The sequence below is a fragment of the Lepisma saccharinum genome, chromosome 6 (assembly GCF_977018435.1).
Source record: "Lepisma saccharinum chromosome 6, izLepSacc3.1, whole genome shotgun sequence".
NCBI lineage: Eukaryota > Metazoa > Arthropoda > Insecta > Zygentoma > Lepismatidae > Lepisma > Lepisma saccharinum.
In genome coordinates, this window is record NC_139234.1 from 70,727,973 (window position 1) to 70,749,493 (window position 21,521).

General features: G+C 35.4%; 2 protein-coding genes across 3 annotated transcripts in view; both read left to right on the forward strand.

The window, feature by feature from the left end:
• The window catches only part of LOC145988862 (uncharacterized), a 199,664-nt gene extending 184,141 nt beyond the window's left edge, over positions 1 to 15,523 (forward strand). Inside the window, exons 4-5 of the transcript XR_014441795.1 lie at positions 9,754 to 9,844; positions 15,428 to 15,523. The gene's annotated coding sequence lies outside the window, so the exon portion shown is untranslated. The remainder of the gene's footprint in view (positions 1 to 9,753; positions 9,845 to 15,427) is intronic.
• The window catches only part of LOC145988858 (uncharacterized), a 211,102-nt gene that overhangs the window by 92,886 nt on the left and 96,695 nt on the right, over positions 1 to 21,521 (forward strand). The window lies entirely within an intron of this gene.

Here is a 21,521-nt window from a genome sequence, read left to right on the forward strand (position 1 = left end):
ATCCTTTGAAGCGATCCAGTCAGAGACCCATTTTTCGATATCTTCTGAAGAAGTGAACCGCTGTCCAATCAAATCGTTATTCATGCAATCGAACAAGTAGTAGTCCGAAGGAGCAACGTCTGGTGAATACGGGGGGTGGGGTAAAACTTCCCATCAGACATTTTCTAAATAGGTTTTGACCGGTTTTGCGACATATGGGCGAGCGTTATCATGTTGAAAAATAAGTTTATCATGTCTGTTCTCCCATTCTGGTCATTTCCTGGCCAGAGCTTGCTTCAAACACATTAATTGTCGTTGATAACGTTCTCCATTAATAGTTTCACCCAGTTGCAGCAGCTCATAGTACACCACACCTTTCATATCCCACCATATGCACAGCATAACCTTTGCAGAGTGAATATCTCGTTTCGGTTGTGATGGACCTGGTTCACCTGGCTTCAGCCAGGCCTTTTTTCATTTCGGGTTCTCGTAATGGATCCACTTCTCATCGCCAGTAACAATGCGATGCAAAAACCCCTTTCTTTTCTGTCTTTGAAGCAGCAATTCGCAAATGGTTTTTCGTCTTTCAACGTCTCTGTCTTTCAATTCATGTGGAACCCAATGTGACATCTTTTGAATCATTCCCATGGCTTTGAGGCATTTGGAAACTGTTATTTGATCAACGCCTAATGCTTCTGCAAGTTCTTCCTGCGTTTGACACGAATCCTGATCGAGCAATGCTCTCAATTCTTCGTCTTCAATTTTCTTTGGCTGTCCAGGTCGCTCTTGGTCTTCCAGGCCGAAATCACCACTTCTAAACCGTGCAAACCACTTCTGACACATTCGCTCAGCTAGTGCATGGTCACCATACACTTCCACCAAAATACGATGTCTTTCAGTAGCACTTTTCTGCATGTTAAAGTAATAAAGCAGAACACCCCGCAAAAACACTTTATCTGGCACGAACAGCGCCATGTTCAGTTGACTACAAAATGCTGCTGTTGACGCGTCAATCAACTGCCCTATACTACGAACGATGCGCGCTGACAGGAGTTTTCAACACATGTGTGGATACACGGACCTGTGGTACGATATCCTCGTTATGCCATCTCTTGTCCAGGCGCACAAATTAATTCCTAGACCAAATATTTATATATTATAATGTAAATATATTGTACAAATATAATACTATTTTGCTGGTTTTAATTTATTTCCTATGTGCTTTAAAAAGCTGCTGTGGTCCAGTCGGTAAATAGTCTGACTTCCACGCTCACGCCACGCAGGAGATGCGGATTCTGTTCCCCTGGGTGGTTGGTCACCAGTGGGATTCTCTCAGCAATGTCCTTGCATGAAAACTGTTTTGAGGACTAATAAGATATTACTATTTAGTTAGTGTTCATGGGTCTAACACAAAAATAGTATCTGGGGGTTAAGGGGCGGAAAGCAATGCTAACACCACCTTTATAAATAGCTGAGGAGATTGTAAATCAGTAGTACTATTTAGTTGTTTCTGACTACACCTTGAGTAGAGGAGCTAAGGGCATTCACCAGACGATCTTGTCCAAGGTCATTTTATACCATAGCCTATTTGGGCTAAAATTAAGCTATATTTTTGTATCTTCTGGTGGATTTAGCTAATTCATAGGTGTAGCAAATTGTCTAATCATGCTATGAATTCTAAGTCCTCGTACTAGGATGATTAATATTAGTAAACTATTATGGTAAAAATTAAGCTATATTTTTATTTCTTCTGGTGGATTTAGCTAATTTCTAGGTGTTGCAAATTGTCTAATCATGCTACGAATTCTAAAACCCTCGTATTAAGATTATTAACATTCTTGGGATATTCTACTCCCAGTGTCATGTGACCCCCACTGTTGATTGTTTGTGAGTGTACTTACTTGTGGTCCAAACAACTCTACTGCAAGGTGGTTAGTCTTGTTTAAGAATGGTGCCAAGGTAGTTTTTTTAGATATGTAAACTACTGACTACTTGATTACTAGTTATTTTTAAAACACCCTGCTTTGCTTATAGCTAAGGTAGTTTTTTAAATATTATATTATATATATATATATATATTATATATACTAATAATTAGAAAAAACTTTTGAGGCATCCTATGTAAGAGACTAATCTAATCTAGTAAATTAAAGAACTAAAATTGTTCTGTGACTCTCATTCTTCACATCATAAACAAAAGTGTTTTCTGCAATAAGAATAACACTACATAAAGTGTTGTCAGGCAGAGGCTCATAGAATTCACATACAATTTTGATATTTGTTCTATTATTGACTACCACTTGTTTTCTTTTTGACGTGTTGATGACAAACATTCGCCTGTGTGCCTTGATTTCACAGCGAGTATAGTATACATCTATATTTCCTTCAGTTACTCTTTTGTAAGCAGTGTAAGCCTCATAGTCATCTTGTGCTATGTCCAGTTTATAATTTTCACGGGGAAAATCTCATTAATTCCATTTTTAAGATAAACATTTTTAATCTTGCAATTATCAAATTGCTGGAATCTTTTTCTTGTGTGTTTTCTCTCCCAGTCTGGAACAGTACAATTACAAAATTTGGCATATCATACTGTATACTACTGAATTGTATAGTAGAATCAAATTCGTAATGTCCACCAGAGGCTAGTTTTTGGACACACTGGCAAGTGTAGAATCCAATAGAAACTTTTGGATTTTTCAGAATATTTGCTTTGTATTTGAGAGCATAATTAGTTTTGTATTCTACTACTGGTATTATTAGCTCCATGGTCTTGATAATACACTTGACTCCTTCAGGTAGGGTGTTGGGAAGTGTTGTAGCATGTGCATTTACGGTACTGTAACGCATAAGAGCATTATTAACATTGGCTGCCCTACGAAAAGTAATTCTCAAACCACATTTCCATAGGATGTCCTTGTAGTCTGAGAAGAAACCTGGCAGCAGACGCATTGGAAATCTGAGAAGAAACCTGGCAGCAGACGCATTGGAAATAGTACTGTGTGTTTTTTTGTCAGAATTTGGTTCCTGATTCAAATCCCCCTGCCTGGTAATATGTTGCATCTATTTTGGAAAATTTAAGTGTTCCTATGGCAGTAGAAGTAATACCAGGATAGTCTACTCTATCTATCACAGTACCATGTTTTCTAATTTCTACTTGAGAGAAAAAGTGTGGTACAAAATTATCTACTAGTTTTATATTTGCACCAGGGCAAAATGCTTCATTATTACCATTTTTCACTACTTCAAATTTAATATACAAGTCAACCCTGTGAGGATGTACGAAACTGTCACCCACATACACGTCAAATTCAATTTCACGATTGGGTTCATTGAAATTAGCAAATGTACGACGATTGGGAGGAAAAGATTGTATCATAACTTTCAATATGCTCCATGTTAATGGTTATTTTATATATTAATTTCTATGATTGCTGTTGTGGAGGCACCTGCAAAATCTACTACCTCACCTTTTTCATTGGTTCTACTAACTATGTGGTCTATAGGATTGTGGGATAAAGTGGGGAGACAAATGGTAATATATTTGCCTTCCGTGGGATTTTTGTGGTACAATAATGGGAGTTAGTTTTTCTGAAAGGTATTGGCACAAGGAAATCGAATATGGATGTTGCCAGTCCCAAAAATTGTGCAGGGGGGTGGGAGGGGGATTCAAAATGGCCGACAACTCGTTTCACCAAAACAGCAATATCTTCATCATTTATATGACTACAACAAATTTTCAAAGCTTTAAATACTTCTTGATGCAGTTTCTACAATTACTAAAATATTGCGAATAATATAAATGAACCTGTTAGTCTCTTAGGGATTGCTTAATATAGCTCTTCTGGTTTCCGTTGAAGGGTTACTTTCTGTCTCAGAGTATAAAAAATATTTTGGAATGAAACAAAATATTCAATGCTTTCATTATTTTCTTTTATTTAATTACGCCATCATCATAAATTTTAGATACAAGGACAGAAAAACTCCATGGCATCATATTGATGTATTTGTTTGTTACCGAAAACACAATGAAATGAATTAATTATTTACATCATTGTCGGGTCCACACATTCACACATATCAGTGCATGGAAAGGCATTATGTCTGCATTTACATACAAGTGTTGAACATCTACTCTTTTTGCATGAACATTTCACTAGCTCCAGAATGGCCTGTGGGGCAGGTTGCACAATGGTCTTCTGGGGTACAAATGTACCGTTTTGTCTTTCCCATCCATAAGCAGCATCTGGCTGTGGAATCTTCGGATTCGCAACATCATCATTTTGCCATACCATGGCTTGATAATGTGCTCTCAATATAGCACAGCGAAGAGCTGACTGTGTTGGTGGCATTTTCTCTCATCCGGCAATTTTCTTTTGAAACAAGGTAAAATGGACAGCTCCAACATCCGATTTTGCAGAGTTTGGCATGTAAAGTTTACAAACAAGACGTTCTAGTGCATCAAAAATACCATTAGATGGTGTTGCATCCAATCCCAAGTTTGCAAAAGCTTGCAAAATACGACTGACACTATTAATGTCTTCTTCACTAGCAATATCTTCTGTTGCAGCATGTAATATCTTTGCTATGAGCCATGACTTCATTTCCTTAACACCTAGATTGTCTTTCATTGATGAAAAATTAGTATATGTTGGAGATTTCGGGGTTGGTTTTGTTGGCATACTGCATTATTTCAATAATGTCACGCTGTCTGGAATTTCTGTTAGGGCTCTATTGTTTGATGATTTGATCAAGTGTATAGCTGGTGAATTATCATCTGATTCTTTCTGTTGATAAATGCAAGGGCAGTTGCATGTGTGGTATTCTTCCCATCTAGTGTATCCTCCATGAAATCCATGTTATAAACTGCAAAGAAAATATATCTGTCCTTGATGATATCTGCCGGCACATACACTCCCTGGTTATTTCTGATATCATCTATTATCGTCTCAGCTATTTGTGTTTCACATCGTCGAAGTCGATCGTATCCAATCGACAGACCATAGCCATGCAAAAGCTCAATGACCTTCTTCTTCCTTACAGATTGGTGAACTGATAATCCTACAGCTACTTGCTGAGGCATTACACGTGTAGACTGAATATTTGTAGTTGTTGTACATTTCACTTGTCTCTCATTATATGTCATGGATATTGCAGTTTGTTATATGGTCATGACAGCCTTGTTAACACTTGATTGCTTGCGTTCTGAAGACATATGTTCAACAGTACCACAAATAAGCCATCTGAAGAAAGAATACACTTCTCGTGGCACATGTTCTTCTGTTGCTTCTAATGATCCTGTGAATTCCCACTTCTTAGTGTTCATTATAGACTTACGAAGATAACTAGCAGCATCATACAAACTCCTCATAGTCAAGTCCAAATCTTCATCATTCTGTGATGTCATAGCAATATCTCGTGCATGCTTCATACTAACGTTTCAGGTTGATTTCTTTGTGATGGACAGTGAAATTCAATATCTGTAACATTTTTCTTCAGCAATTTCTTAATTTTTGTCCTTGTTATAGATGGATAAGCGATATTATTCATAACACGAATGTTTTCATAAGTGGTTTGCATATCAACCATACTCAAGGAACCAGTCTTTAAACACTCTTGAATCATACAGATGAATTCAATCTCTGATTCAGCTTCAGGGGCTGTAGAGATATTAGGTGCACTGGTATCAGGACATCGTAGTACATGTCACATTATTTGCCCAGCACGGCAAATTGTATCAAATGTCGATAGCGTGACCATCTTCAGGGTTGATTGCTGTATTGAGCTTTATCTGGAGGGCTTTATTTCCACTTTTAGCAATATCATCACTCAGGCTTTTTTGAGCATGATCAACCGACAGCTTCCTGCGGGAATTTGCACGTGTCTGACCACCATTACAGAAGAAGCATTCATCTTTGTTGAATGGAATGCAATGTGAACGTGTTAGTCTTGGTGTGCTGCTTTCCATCACAGTTGGTGTTTGCTGATTTTGGCTTTCATAGCGCTTTTTCATAAGCTCCAATTTTCCCTTGTGAGTGACATCTTGATAACAACTTCGGTGCCATGATGCTCTGTTGTTTGCCAGCATGGCAGCAGTCATTCCACATAGACGAATATTAGATGATACATACATCACGTTTTCGTATTAAACATTCTCTTCCACACTTTGTAAAACCTTTTCATGTGTGGTGGGGTTTGTGATTAGTCCTTCGGTTAATTTCTGTTGACATATTATACACAGTGCATAGTTGATTTCCATTTTTAGCCTCGTTTCTGGTTCAATGAGATCCATCTGAAAAAGAAAGTTCTTTTTGTATTTAATTATGCATAACATGAGCTTGTTAAACCTTTTATAAAATAAATATGTAGCATTACCGCTAGTTTTTACACAATTCACATTATTCCTAATAATCGTAGAAACTGCATCAAGAAGTATTTAAAGCTTTGAAAATTTGTTGTAGTCGTATAAATGATGAAGATATTGCTGTTTTGGTGAAACGAGTTGTCGGCCATTTTGAATCCGCCTTCCCACCCCCTGCACAATTTTTGGGACTGGCAACATCCATATTTGTTTTCCCTGTGCCAATACCTTTCAGAAAAACTAACTCCCATTATTGTACCACAAAAATCCCACGGGAAACTACATGCTCCTCCACTAATACTGGAAAATAGGTGAGGAGGGTGTGTAGATGATAGGCTCCATGAACTCAGAATTTGGTTTGAAAGTTGCTATGATTCCAGTTTGTTTGTGACTACCTATGCTGCCATCAGAATTAGTAATCATTCCTTCTGCTACATTATAATGAATATTCATAGTCTCTGTGGCCAAGAATTTAGGAATATTGTCACCTATGTGTTTGATGGCAGGCTCAAGTTTTGTATTATTCTCAAAACCTAGTAGTTTACCAAGTGTACCCAGATCAACTGTTTCAGTTGCAGAAACTAATTCCACTCTATGTGTAACAGAGTTTTGTGATAGTAACACACACCTCTAGGCAGATGAGCTTGTAATGTTGATAGATTATACTGACCAGGAGTAATAATATTTTTTTCATTTCCTACTGCAACCCTATTATTGTGTTCTGTGATACGAGGGTCACTATTTATATTTTGAGCCTTGGCAACACTGATTGAAGTTAGGCCCGATTTGACGTTTGCACGGAATCGTCTGGCATTATTGACCATAACGTACTTCAAATGTTTTGTCAATAGCTTCATTTATGTTGTTTATGTAGCCTTGGAGATTGCGCGACAACAATAAAATGGAATTAACTCGTGAACATTTTCGTGCGATGATTTTTTACGATTTTCGACGTGGATTATCAAGACAAGAGTGCATCGATCAACTTACTTCCACATTTGGTGATGAAGCCCCATCCTTTGCCAATGTGAAACGCTGGTATAACGAATTAAATCGTGGCCGCCATTCGCTCACCGACGAGATTCGCGAAGGTTGTCCAAAATCAGTTGTTGTTCAAGAAAACATTGATGCTATGCAAAACCTAATACTGCAAGATCGTCATGTGACATACTGTGAGATTGAGGCAACCATAGGCATTAGTTCCACCAGCATATATAAAATCTTACATGATCATTTAGCTGTGAGAAAGGTATGTTCTCGTTGGATCCCACACAATTTGACAATAACTCAAAAAGACGCTCGCGTCAATTGGTGCAAACAAATGCTCAATAAATACAATCGTGGTGCTTCAAAAGACGTATATAAGATTGTAACAGGTGACGAATCATCGATATATGCATATGAGCCGGAAAGTAAACAGCAGTCGACTGTATGGGTGTTTCAAGATGAACCCAATCCAACAAAAGTTGTTCGCGCTCGAAGCACATCGAAACAAATGGTCGCCTGTTTTTTTCGGGAAAACTGGTCATGTGGCAACTGTGCCCTTAGAGGAATGTAGAACGGTCAACTCTGAATGGTACACAACAATTTGTTTGCCAGAGGTCTTCGGTCAAATACGGAAAACAAACAAACACCGTCGGATCATTCTTCATCAAGACAATGCCAGCTGTCACACATCTCGTCTAACAACCGACTTTATGAACAGTCAAAAAATCGAATTGATGGGTCATCTGGCTACAGTCCTGATTTGGCACCCAATGACTTCTTCTTGTTCCCGAATGTCAAGAATAAATTGCGTGGACAACGATTTTCGTCGGCGGAAGACGCCGTTGATGCGTTCAAAAACCATATTATGGAGGTGTCTCAAGAAGATTGGAAAAACTGCTTTGACAAATGGTTCGAACGAATGCAAAAGTGTATTGACCATAAAGAAGAATACTTCGAAAAACAATAAAGCAGTTTTCAATGCCAAATTCCTGTTTTTTCATTGTTAGGCTCAAAATATAAATAGTGACCCTCGTATTAGGAATAAGATACATACTGTAGAAAGCATGAAGAGCTATAGATTTAGGATAGATAATATCATTGTGTAAGCTAAGTTTTAGTACTGAAGTCTCACTAGTGAAATGGAATACTCCCATGATGCTTCAGGTGTCACAATGCTGTCTTAAAATTTTCAATTAATAGTTTATTTAGTTGAGATAAGAAGGCCAGCATAGAAACACATAGGTGGTCACAATTTACATCCTCAAAACCTTGGATATGCTCGTCACTATAATAAAGATTAGAAGTATTAAGATAACTAACTAACCTGATGGTGGTATTCCACCAAAAGAATCAAAAACTAAAGCAATATTAGCTTGTTTGTAATAACAAATCCAGTGAGTGCCTTGATTTTTGAAACTATCTAAATTGACTACACCACACTCTTTTTTATATGGTCCCTTAATAGGTAGAGAATCTGACATGAAAACACCTTTTAAGTGTTTAATTTTCAGTAATTCAATTAAATTCTCAATATCATAGTTGGATAATGGTTCTTTTTTATATATTTTCCCAAAGCATTAATATCCTTGCCTTTCTTTTCCAATGCCAGATTATGACATTTTTGCTCCTCTAGTTCAGATTTGTTCTTCTTTGCGTCAATAACTGTTTTTGCTATAGCTGCACTACCTCCTGCTAGACTCCCCACAGCACTGCTAGAATAGCTGGAATTCTGAATATGAAACCACCAGTGTGTTTCTCTTTTTCTGGAATTCTACAATCTTTTCAACTGAGGTGTACTAAGTGTTAATTTCATTCAATGACCCTTACTCAAACAAATTTTTTTCTTCTCCTGTTGTTTTTAGTGAGGAGACTGTCTAAGGATCCTAGAGAATTTAGATCTGAATAAGGTACTTGGTATGCAATACCTTTAGGTTTCATAATGATAGGTATTTATATATATATATTTAGGATTATAGTCCCTCACCCTAATTTTTGTTTTGTATTCATGACAACGGTTGTACCTAATGCTGCTATTCTTTTCAACTAATGAAGCATCTTTGTTGATTAGTCTTCCAAATGCTACTTCCTCCAATTTTTTATCAGCCTTATGATGAGCGCTAAGGTCATTGTGAGTATTGTAAGCAATGTCATGGTCTTTACAAGCTGTATCCAAAGAATTAATTCCTTTGTCTCCTTTCTCCAGTCTTTGTTCTAGTTTAGTCCCTGGACCACAGTATTGGTAACCAGGTAAGTGCATTTCGAAAGGAAGTTTGTTAATAATGTCATTAACTAAACCCTGACCCTTCCAGAATTTTGGATGTACAGTATTAATAATTTTAATTAAGTATCCTATGCCTTTACTGTCATTTACAATAAAATTGGCTAGTTTAGCACTAACCATATCTACATTACCTATTTTTTCATTACAGAAATTATTGTTGCCAGCATTTTCTTCTCCTGCTATGACCAACAATCTGTCTACGAGTTTCCTCACATCATCTACCCACACAAACTCTTTAGGTAAAGTATTGTAGTGTTTAATGCCACTACCAGTTTTGAGTTGGTTCCATATAGGTTTAATCAAATTCTTGTATTTATCCCCACTGCTAGATTTAACTATTCTGACTAGCATCATTGTTTTGGTATAGAGCATCAGACAGTATTAAAATTTCTGAGTAACTCTGGTAATCATCATCTATATAATCTCTAGGATGTTTCTTAGTGATGAGTTCCCACAATCCTACAGTACCAGGATATCTGGATCAGCTATTTGCTCCACCTAAATTGACTTTTACGTCATCTCCTTGAAATGTAACTTTAGATTTTCCAATTTTCCAGACTACTCCCTCGTTAGGCTCCATAGTTGGATATAATCCAAACACTTCATCTTTGTCAAATTTCCCAGTACTCAGGTAATCTCTTGCCAAGGGACCTAACTCAATTTTTTTTCTGAATCTCCTATGGCCTTAATAGGTGGTTGTTGGAGTAATAGAGGAGTATGAATACTGGATAGTGGTGTAGGAGGAAAATCTGCATAATTTCTAGCAGCAAAAGGCACAAGCTCATTCATAAGATTCTTATTTTGTTCTGTGACACCGTTAATTTCTCTACCAAGACTACTGATAGCATCAATAATTGGTTGATCTTGACGCTTGTGTTGTTCATAGTATCCTCTATATTCAGATCTCCAGCATTTAAATCTTTTGGCCAGATAGTCAAGTAAATTCAAATTGTCTTCAATTTTCTGTTTGTCATTTTTGTTTATAGGTTATTTATAACATCACAACGTATCTTATAATGACTCAACATTTATAAAATTGTGAATTTTGTTTCTATATTTTCCATTGTTTGATTTTTGAGTCATATCAATTGTAGCAAATCCAAAATCATCTTTGTTCCAGCAGGAAGAGCAGAATTTTTAAAAATTGACTGTAGTTTAAATCTCCTCCTACATAGTCATTATGAGTCATTCCATGCCAAATCAACACAGATACGTGCAATTTCCAACCTGACCATCTCTGATTTTCATGAGTTGAAACTATGCACAGATCTTATTAACTATGAAAATTTTGAGTCTCGTGCATCTTGTAACTTTAAAATTATTCAAGGTCAAAGTTCGCATACATTGCCCATTTTGAGCCTGCTTAGCTGTACTAAATGTGCTGTAACCACCCCTATTTCGCCTAGGAAGCTCAAATAAACCTTCTTGTACAGGGAATTGAACACTTTTTCCAGTGATATATAACAAGCGTACAGCTGGATAAAAATATAATTTTGTCACGTGACCTTGATCTTTGACCTTGAATATTTCAAAACATGTCATCATCAAAAATCGTGAAAAAAATATATTTGGTCCCTCATGACATACTGTAAAACATATCGAAAAATCATTCTGGGACTGCAATCGGATCAGAGTAACTATGTGACTGATAAAAGCCTCATTACATGAACTATGAAGAGTCAAAAGTCCCTTAACACCCCCTACAAAATATAAAGGAGTTATCCTTTTCAAGAAAGAAATATGTTAGGCACAGGGAGATCCTTAGCTGTGTGTGTCAAGCGCAGGTCCTGCATATTGTTGACCGCCATATTGAATTCAACAAAAAAAAAATTCAAAGGGAAGGGGGGTGATGTGATATATCGAATCAGGCTAGAATTTCAAGAGAAATGATGCGGGGAAGGTTTTGCTAACATATCTTGAGCCAGCAAAAAGTTATACGCATATCTTTTACTTATGATATATGCACACTATAATGTTTTCAATGTTCCTGTGAGCACACTCGTCGACGTATCTGACACTCACATAGAACATTTGGCAATGTAGCAGGTGCAACATCATCGCAAGCAGCAACTATACCTTCTCTCAGATGGTCAATATCACGGACTTTTAGTGCATGCACCATTCTCTTCAAATGTTTCTGAAGGTAAAAGTCCTCCTAAGAAGTTAGATCTGGGGAATATGCAGGCCTTTTAATAGATCCCTGTCCGCCCATCAATCTACCTAGAAATTTACCATGAAGAAAGTACCAAATTGTCCACATAGTGTGGTCACACTCTGTCCTACTTCAAAACCCGGGAAAAGGGCATATCCCGTAAGCAAGGATGAAAAACCTGTTCACTTCACAAATCCAAGAAGTCCTCACCATTTAAGGTTCCGTTGTTGAATATGAACCAACCATTCCCGTTCTCCATAGACTATACCACATCATTAGCTTACCAGCAACAACCATTCGGGTGGGATCTGTCTACTGTAGATTATCAAATCAAAGGTATTGCATATTCTTTTTATTAGCTTCACCTTGAACATAAAAATTAGCCTTGTTACTGAAGAATTTTTCATTCCAAAGGAAGTGTCACGTAATTGTTTGAGATACTTTTCCCAATATTCTTCACTATTCAACTATTTGGTGAATTTCGCTGATTAAAATCATATGCAATGGTGCATATGCTTCTTTCTTTCCCGAGATGTCAGTGTGATGTCGATGAGTTCCTAACACGTTAGGAGCATTCTAATGCTTTGTTTTTAACACCTCAAAAATGAGAAAATGGATACAAGCATGCAGTAATAAATTTTTGCTGGTTAAATATATGTTGGAAAAACTTTCGCCACTTCATTTCTCGTGAAATTCTAGCCTGATTTGATATATCACATCACCACTTTCCCTTTGAAATTTTTGCATTGAATTCAATATGCCGGACCTGTGCTTGACACCCACAGCTAAGGATCTCCTTGTGCCTAACATATTTCTTTCATGAAAAGGATAACTTCTTTACATTTTGTAGGGGGTGTTAAAGGACTTTTGACTCTTCGTAGTTCATGTAATGAAGCTTTTATCAGTCACATAGTTACACATATTATTTTGTATCTTCTGATGCGATTGCAGTCCCAGAATGATTTTTGATATGTTTTAGAGTATGGCATGAGGAACCAAATATATATTTTTTTTCACGATTTTTGATGAGGACATGTTTTGAGATATTCAAGGTCAAAGGTCAAGGTCACGTGAATAAAATATATTTTTATCCAACTGTAGGCTTGTTAATTATCACTGGAAAACGTGTTCAATTCCCTGTACAAGAAGGTTTATTTGAGCTTCCTAGGCGAAATAGGGGCGGAGTTACAGCACATTTAGTACAGCTAAGCAGGCTCAAAATGGGCAATGTATGCGAACTTTGACCTTGAATAATTTAACAATTACAAGACGCACGAGACTCAAAATTTTGATTGTTACTAAGTTCCATGCATAGTCTCACTTCCCCAAATTTCATGAAATCGAAGTTGGTCTGGTTGTGGCCTGTGTTGATTTCACATGGAATGACTCTTATATACATGTTTAAGATTAGTGTGGTCCTGACGAAACAGACAAACTAGATTTGTATTATCACGAAGTAACTGTTTGGGAATCTTAGAATAAGTCTGAGCCAGATAAATACAGTCTATTCCCCTGGGACGACCCTGAGTAAAAATATTACGTACTTCATTTTGATTTTCTAAATTTACATCATCAAAGACTACAACTGAGTTTTCAAGACAATGGTCAAGTGGCTTTATTTCTGATCCAAAGGTAGCTATGCCCAGTCCCTTATACAGTTTGATAAGCTGCAGGTCTTTGGGTTGCTCCAAACTTTTTGAAAATACATACAGGTGTCTGTTCTTCCAGTCTAACCAATTGGGGGCAAGCTGAAAATTATCTACAAGAAGTGTAGTTTTTCCACAACCAGATGGACCTACAATGAGGCATCTGAGATTGTCAGGTAGCAACTCACCATTTCTTTTTTTCCTAGTTTCTAAATCAGGCAAAGGTCTTACCACAAAATTTGGTCTGTGGTAATCCAACTTTTTTCTGGAAGTCCCAGCCATTTCACTTATAACTTTTTTTAATACGTAATACTTTCTCAATAAGATATGTATCTGGGTATTCAGTTTTGCTAAGTTCCTCTTCATAAAATTTTCCTTTCAATATTTAATTGCAATTGGCTTTTATTATATATGTATGCCTGTTCCCTGGTAAGACTTCAACCACAGTGAACAACTCTGTACTCCAGTTTTTAGTAAAACCCTTTTCAAAATGGTGTTTCAATTTGCTAACTCTTACTTGATCTCCTATTTGGTACTTAGGTTTCTTAGTTGTGTGTTGTTATTTAGGACAGTAAACAGTTGAAATCAAGTGTATTTCGTCAGATTTAGTCACTTCAGCAGGCTTCATATATATGGTTATATGTTTAGAGTTATTGTAATTATGAACAAGATCAGATAAAATTGTTACCCACTTATAGTTAGCTAGGAAACTAAACTGTTTCCACATACGATTTTTTAATGTCCTGTTGAATCTCTCAATTATGCTAGCTTTCAAATTACTGTATGTAGAATAATGTCTAATATCATGCTGGACCATTAATTTGGTGAAATTGAATTGTAAAATTAGTTTCCTCTGTCTGTCTCTAGGTGACGAGGTATTCTGCCTTGTTCAAAAATAGACTTAAAGGCCTCAGTGACACAAGCTCCTGTTTTAGATTTCAGAGGAACAGCCCAAGCATATTTACTAAAAGTGTCTATTACAGTAAGCAAATACTTAAAACCATGATTTATCTTATTCAGATTTATCAAATTTCCTGTGTTCATTTCAATCAAATCTGCCTGCCATAGACCATCAATTTCTTTTGTTACCACAGATAGTCGTTTGTAGTTACGACGAGCTGGTCTGTGTAGTCCATTAACTATATCTTGTCTAGACATTGTGTCTGGTAAGAGAAGATTTCATAGAAGGGGTTATCCTCCGGGTACAATTGTTTGACTTAAATAATATCATTAGGCATTTTTGTAATGGTTATTTATTATGGGATAGATGATTTTCAACTCCAAAAACACAATTGTGTAAATTTATCATAATCGCCCAGCAACTCTATATACAGACCATCATTTGCAGATATATCATATGTGGTGATAGTATTCATCGTATCATATTTAATACGATAGTTATTACGCCCAGTAAATTTTTAATCTCGCCTTTGTTTTCAGGATTTATAGTAAATTGAAGTTTCCCACCAATGAAGAATTTGTAATATAGATTATTATTAAAAATTTAAAAATATTTTACCAGTATCATCATTATATTCTGTTAGGATACTGTTCAAGTGGATAATTAGTAGTCCATTTAGTTTAGACAAGAGATTAGTGAGATTTAGTGAGACTATTTGAACAGGCACTTCTGTAGCTTGTTTTCTAAACCAAAATAGATCCATGGTTATTTTATTGGCAAATATCACATTGGTTGTCATTTCCCAGGCAATAGTGACCCCATGGTAATGTATGTATTTCACATGAGAGAATCTGCCTCTTGTCATCCTCTGAATCCAGGGCAATTTTTCTTATTTTATTTGTAGTTAATATATGAACAACACTTTGGATCTTTTCCCCCCCTCAGTGTGGGAGAGTTAGTTTTGAGACAGTTGTAATAATCATCAAAGGAGAGTTTATCTACTGTAGTTCTACGTAGTACCTTGGCTTTTTTAATAATGTCTTTTTCTGATCTAATTACATACATTTTTGCTTTATAATCCAATAAATTCCTTAATAATATCATTACTTTTTTCATCTTTTAGTTTGCCAGGCACCTTTTTATTGTTGGAAGGAATATCAAAACTAGGAGGGTATGAAGATGTATCATGTGAATTAAACAACTTAGAGTGTTTTATATCTTCATACAGATCAGATGTCTTAATATGATATATAAAACTATCTGTGTCCATATACAGAAGAGAAAGGTCATCTTTATAAAAAGGCTTCATTGTATCATAGTGAAGCTGCAATATGTGGAGCTTAGACATATCCAGAACTGCAGCTCCCACATACATAGGTTTGTTAAATTTGAACAATGGCTTCTCCATTTGAAAAACTGACAAATCTTCATGATGTCTTCTTAATTTAAATTTTGGATCTGACACTAATTTATTACACCTTTTTGGATCAGAGACTAGTTTTAAATCTACATGCTTCCTAATATTCTCCATAGCTTTAACATAGACAGCATTATTCATCAATTTGAAGAAATTCTTATCTAAATCTGAAGTAGCAAGTGTTCTGTGTCTTGGATTAGTTTCAATATAAGGCCTCAACCACTCTGAATGCTTGAATCTGAAGACTCTCCGAATTTGCACTATATGAACCATTTTCTCCATTAAAAATTTGAGATTCTTATAGTGTATGACATATCTCTCTTTAGGGTCAAGAGTCATCAGAAGCTTCTTCTGTTTTGATTCAGGTGGACATTTGAAGTCAGGAGCTGGTGGCAAATCTGAAAACAGATTTTGTAACTCATGAGGAAAAACGAGATCCACCTCTGCAAAGAAACCATACTTAGTATCATCAAAATTTTGTATGTCTATTAATGTAGGATTTTTCAACTCAAAACCACCATAGGGACGTTTCTGCATAATTGAATAACCATATAAATTATTCACATCAACATAGAATATATAGCTAGAGGGTTCATTTGGATTATATTATTTTGTCATATGTGTATTGTTCGCTCTTGCATATCTTTTTGTGCATTGTATTATGCCCCCACGTATAGCTCTTTCTATAAAAAGAAGCATATCCACATCTAAAATCAGCTCCAGCTCAATTTTTGTTTTTAGCAACATAGCTGACCAAGCTAACCCTGGGAGACTGTAAAAATGTGCTGGGTTCAATTTATAGATATTCATAGACAATTTTCTAAAAGCTTGGAATACGTCAGCAAGAATTGTCACATCTAACTTTAGATAAGCATCATGGTAGTTTCCCAGTGTCTTACACCCTAATTTCTTCCACATTAGTTGTACAAGATGGTAATCTTTATCTGTAATATTTTTTCTCTCAGTTGGCTGTAGAACTCCTTGAGAGGAGGAAGAGATTCATCATTAAACTTAGTATGGTAAGTTACATATTCATATGGATATACCAATTTTTGTCTAATATGTTCTATGCCTAAGCCAGGAAAACTATTAGTTGTAATTTGGAACTGATCATCAGATAATTTGTTGGCAAGAGCATCGAGGCCAGCAGAGAGAAATCTCATAGAGTCTAGAAATCTCATCTTAATAGTTCCACCACCAGGAATCTTCACTGTATTGCTGAGACTGATATATCCCTCTTGATTTTCTGCTAGGACTCCTATATTTGCTATATCATAACTGAGATATTTAACCGAATCGTGGAAATCATAACCACTGCCATTATGAAAGAATATAGGGACAAATTTGTTTCTCTGTATTTTGAGATTACAGCTATTACACAAGACCCCAAGATTCTTTTCTGTCAAATGGTCATGATTATGATTTTTTTTTTATTTTCATTTGTAAAATATGAATTACACTGTGGGCAAATCTCGGTATCATCATATAATTTCTCTTCAGCTGCAGATAATGGTACTCTTGGTTTAGACAGACAATTCACTACCAATTTCTTTCACTTCTTCTTTTATTTTTTGGAAGAAATGTTTGACAGCATAAGGTCCTCTGTATACATAAGGCTCATTAGGTTTTAATGAATTTCGCTACACAACTACATAACGATAACTACAAACCTCATGGAGTTGATAAGGTGTAGTAGAAGATATATCAGGATCTGAATAGTTGAATGGTTTGAGTAATGCCTCAAAATCTGCTATTATTATTATAGCTGGATGCACCAACAAGACCTTGTGTTGTTTGAATTTCTCAACTTCTTTTGGTTTGGGCATAATCATACGCACAGGGTTGTTCCTACCACAGTATTGTTTGTGTTCTTTACGTTTCTGGATGGCAATTTCTTGATTATTATATTTAACATAGTTCTGTTGTTTACAATTATTAAATGTAGTCAAACACCTACGACAAATTTTGATTTCTCCATGATGCTTGGTTGCTTGGCTTCAAACCAGACGAGAAAGATTACGAATTAGACAATAATGGAAATTTTTGTCATCTGAAATAAGTAACAAATTGATAACAATATCATTATCATTATTAATGTTACCTATTCTGAGAGGATATACAAAATTATTTTCTGTATACGCATACACATTGATTGCCAAGAGTTATTTTGCCTCTTTTTCAAATTTTGTTGTATCAGATATAGCAACAGGATATTGGATATTTGACATAACATGCTCAAACTCTGTCTCATACTGTACATAATGAACTAGCTCTGGATTGTCTTCCAATGAATTGGGTAAAGTTTTGCCAAGACACACCACATAAAACAGCTTTCTTGTTCTGAATATGTACTGGAAGAAGGACATAGGTAGAAGCAGAAAGAGGTGAGAATTGACTTATTTTCAGTTTTAGTTTATGTGAGAGTCCACATAATTTCCAACCAGATCCTTTAGCCTCAAATTCCGTATGTTTTGTAAGCAATGTGTCCATAAGTTGGGCATAGATTTGTTCCAAATTATCTATATCACTTAAATATAGAGTCTGGGTCTTGGAACAATGGTGATGTATATGACGTATTTCATCAAGTTTTTCATAATCAGAGGATAGAGTAGTAAAAACTTGATAGACTTATTTTTAAGTTTATTTTTCAGGAGTTCTATTATTGAAGCTTTTATGTTCTTCAAGAAACTGTTTATATCACAGTCTGGCTCTCATTCAAAAGGGTAATCATTGAGACGACCACCAAAAGCTGTTGGTGTGATTGAAGATTTAATTTGTTTTGGTTCAGGACCATGAGTTGGAGCTTTATCTCCTTTTCCTTTTTTTGGATTAGTCTGGCTGGTTGATGGTTGAAATTCACAACTCTTTTTATGTCTGTTTAGATTGGTTATGCTAATAAGATTTCCACAATAGGGGCAGGTTTGAGTTGGTAATTTAGGATCTTTTGGTTGACCAGTACCTATTGCCAAGTGTTTTGACAAATTTGTTTTGGATATGAATTTACCACATTTGGGACATTCAGTTTTAGCCATTGTTTTTATTTGGTATTTATATATATTTTTTTCTGGATATATCACAACTCCAGAGGGTGTCAATATTTCAATCTTACTTGGAGATACTATATTTAGCACAAATATTTTTTAAAAAATTGAATAGAAAGTAGTCTATGCTTAAGTATATCATAAATAGTAAAATATTTTGGGTATTGTATTTATATATAGATTTTGCTGGAGACACAAGTCTATACCTAAGTGCATCAAAAATTGTAAAATATTTTGGGTATTGTATTTATATATAGATTTTACTGGAGACCAAAGTTTATGCCTAAGTGTAAATTATTTTGGCTATTGGTTATTATATATTTTTTTTGCTGGAGACACAACTCTATGCCTTAGTATATAAAAAATAGTAAATTATTTAAGTATTTTTTTTTTTTAAATGTTCTTAATTTTTTAAAATATTTTTTTGCCAGAAGTGGGCATGGTCAGAAAATTCATGAGCTTATAACAACTACAAGAGAGGAGGAAAAAATGAAAGAGAAGCATACTAATATATATAAATACATACTCACAATCAATCAACAGTGGGGTCACGTGACACTGGGAGTAGAATATTCCCAAGCTAGATATTCAAGAATGTTAATCATTATAATACGAGGGTTTTAGAATTCATAGAATGATTAGACAATTTGCTACACCTAGAAATTAAATAAATCCACCAAAAAATATAAAAATATAACTTTAATTATAGTCAAAATAGACCATAGTATCAATCAACCCTCGATCTAGGGTGTGCCAGAACATATCAACTCCTTCTGGCAATTTGCTACACCTAGAAATTAGTTAAATCCACCAGAAGATATAAAAATATAGCTTAATTTTGACCATAATAGTTTACTAATATTAATCATCCTAGTACGAGGACTTAGAATTCATAGCATGATTAGACAATTTGCTGCACCTATGAATTAGCTAAATCCACCAGATGATATGAAAATATAGCTTAATTTTGACCATAATAGTTTACTAATATTAATCATCCTAGTACGAGGACTTAGAATTCATAGCATGATTAGACAATTTGCTGCACCTATGAATTAGCTAAATCCACCAGATGATATGAAAATATAGCTTAATTTTAGCCCAAATAGGCTATGGTATCAAATGACCTTGGACAAGGTCGTCCTGTGAATGCCCTAATTCCTCTACTACCTTGTACAAGGCCAATTGATACTATGGTCTATTTTCGCCAAAATTAAGCTATATTTTCATTTTTTCTGGTGGATTTAGCTAATTTCTAGGTTTAGCAAATTGTCTAACCATTAGTTGTTCATCTTGACTTAGTTAAACTTACCATGCTACGAATTCTAAACTCTCGTAATAGGATGATTAACATTCTTGAAATGTCTAGCTTGGGAATATTCTACCCTCAGAGTCAAGTGACACACTGTTGATTGGTTGAGAGTGCACTTAACTTATGCTCTAAACAGGTGACTAGTTTTGTTTGAGAAAAATGTTTTTCTACCTAACATAGTTTTTTAGTCATAATAAAAACTATTATATTTGCTTCTATTTAATGTAGTTCATTAGTAATGAAAAAACTGACTATTTGGTTACCAATAAAGAACATAGGCACTACTTTTAACACACCCTGTCTTTTATCCTCATTTTCTGCGAGTTATTAGAGTTATTATATAAAAGAAAATAGACACTACTTTTAATACACCCTGTCTTTTATCCTCATTTGCTGTGAGTCAATGTAGGAAAAAAATGTATATGGCTTTTGGGGCATACTGCTTGGTCTGCACCCTACATGCACATGTATTGATCTAGTCTGGAATTTTCCTGCAAACAACATAATGTTTATCTGCTAGTGATAAATTACTCATGTACTCATGCAATAGGGTAATGTCATTGATAAATTATCTTATTTGTGACAACTAAGTGGCTTTGTATATTATCTTTTAGTTTTCCCCCTATGTGCCATTAGTAGATTTTCTCCTACCTGCGTGATATTTATTACTTAGTGAGAATGAATGCATGAACTTTTTGAGTTCAAGGTTGTTGTAAATGGTCTGAGGTATTTGGTCTGAGATATGAATTACCTGTGTGTGCCTGCTGGCTCAAGGTTGGATATTGTATAAGTTCATATACATAAAAAGAAACATTTTATCTCGCTTCTCCACGTGGAGCTATTGATTGTCTTTTTGCGCAGCAGACACAAGAGTTCGTGGAACTTCCTTCTGCCTATTCCTGGAAAAGTTCAAGGTTGTTGTTAATAGTCTGAGGTATTTGCTCTGAGATATGAATCACCTGTGTGTGCTTGCTGGATCAAGGTTGGACATTAACATTTCCACTTGCAAACTGAAAGCCAAGTTTTGTGAAAATATTATCGTAAGGTACTTTCCCATATTTCTCCCCCTTTCTGTTTTCCTTTAATTGGAAAAGTCTGCACTTAGAATATTTTTATCCAGCTGAAACACCATAAGTGTATATTACTAGAAACATTGTTTCAGAGAAACTAAAGTAAAAACGTCTCCTGAGATAAAAACTGTTGAATACCAGGTTTCTTAAGATTTAACAAGAGTTAAATTAATATAAGTGTTGCTTAGTAAATTAGAGGACTTTCTAATTTGATCTATTTGCAACACCCTACTATTTTAGGTGATCTGGAAATCTATTCCATACTATTCTGATTAAATATAGTGTGTTCAAATTACTTGAAGAGCTAGTGTACAAAATCTTAGTCATTGTAGAAGCTCTAAAAGTCAATATTACGAAGATTGGTCTCTATGATCTCT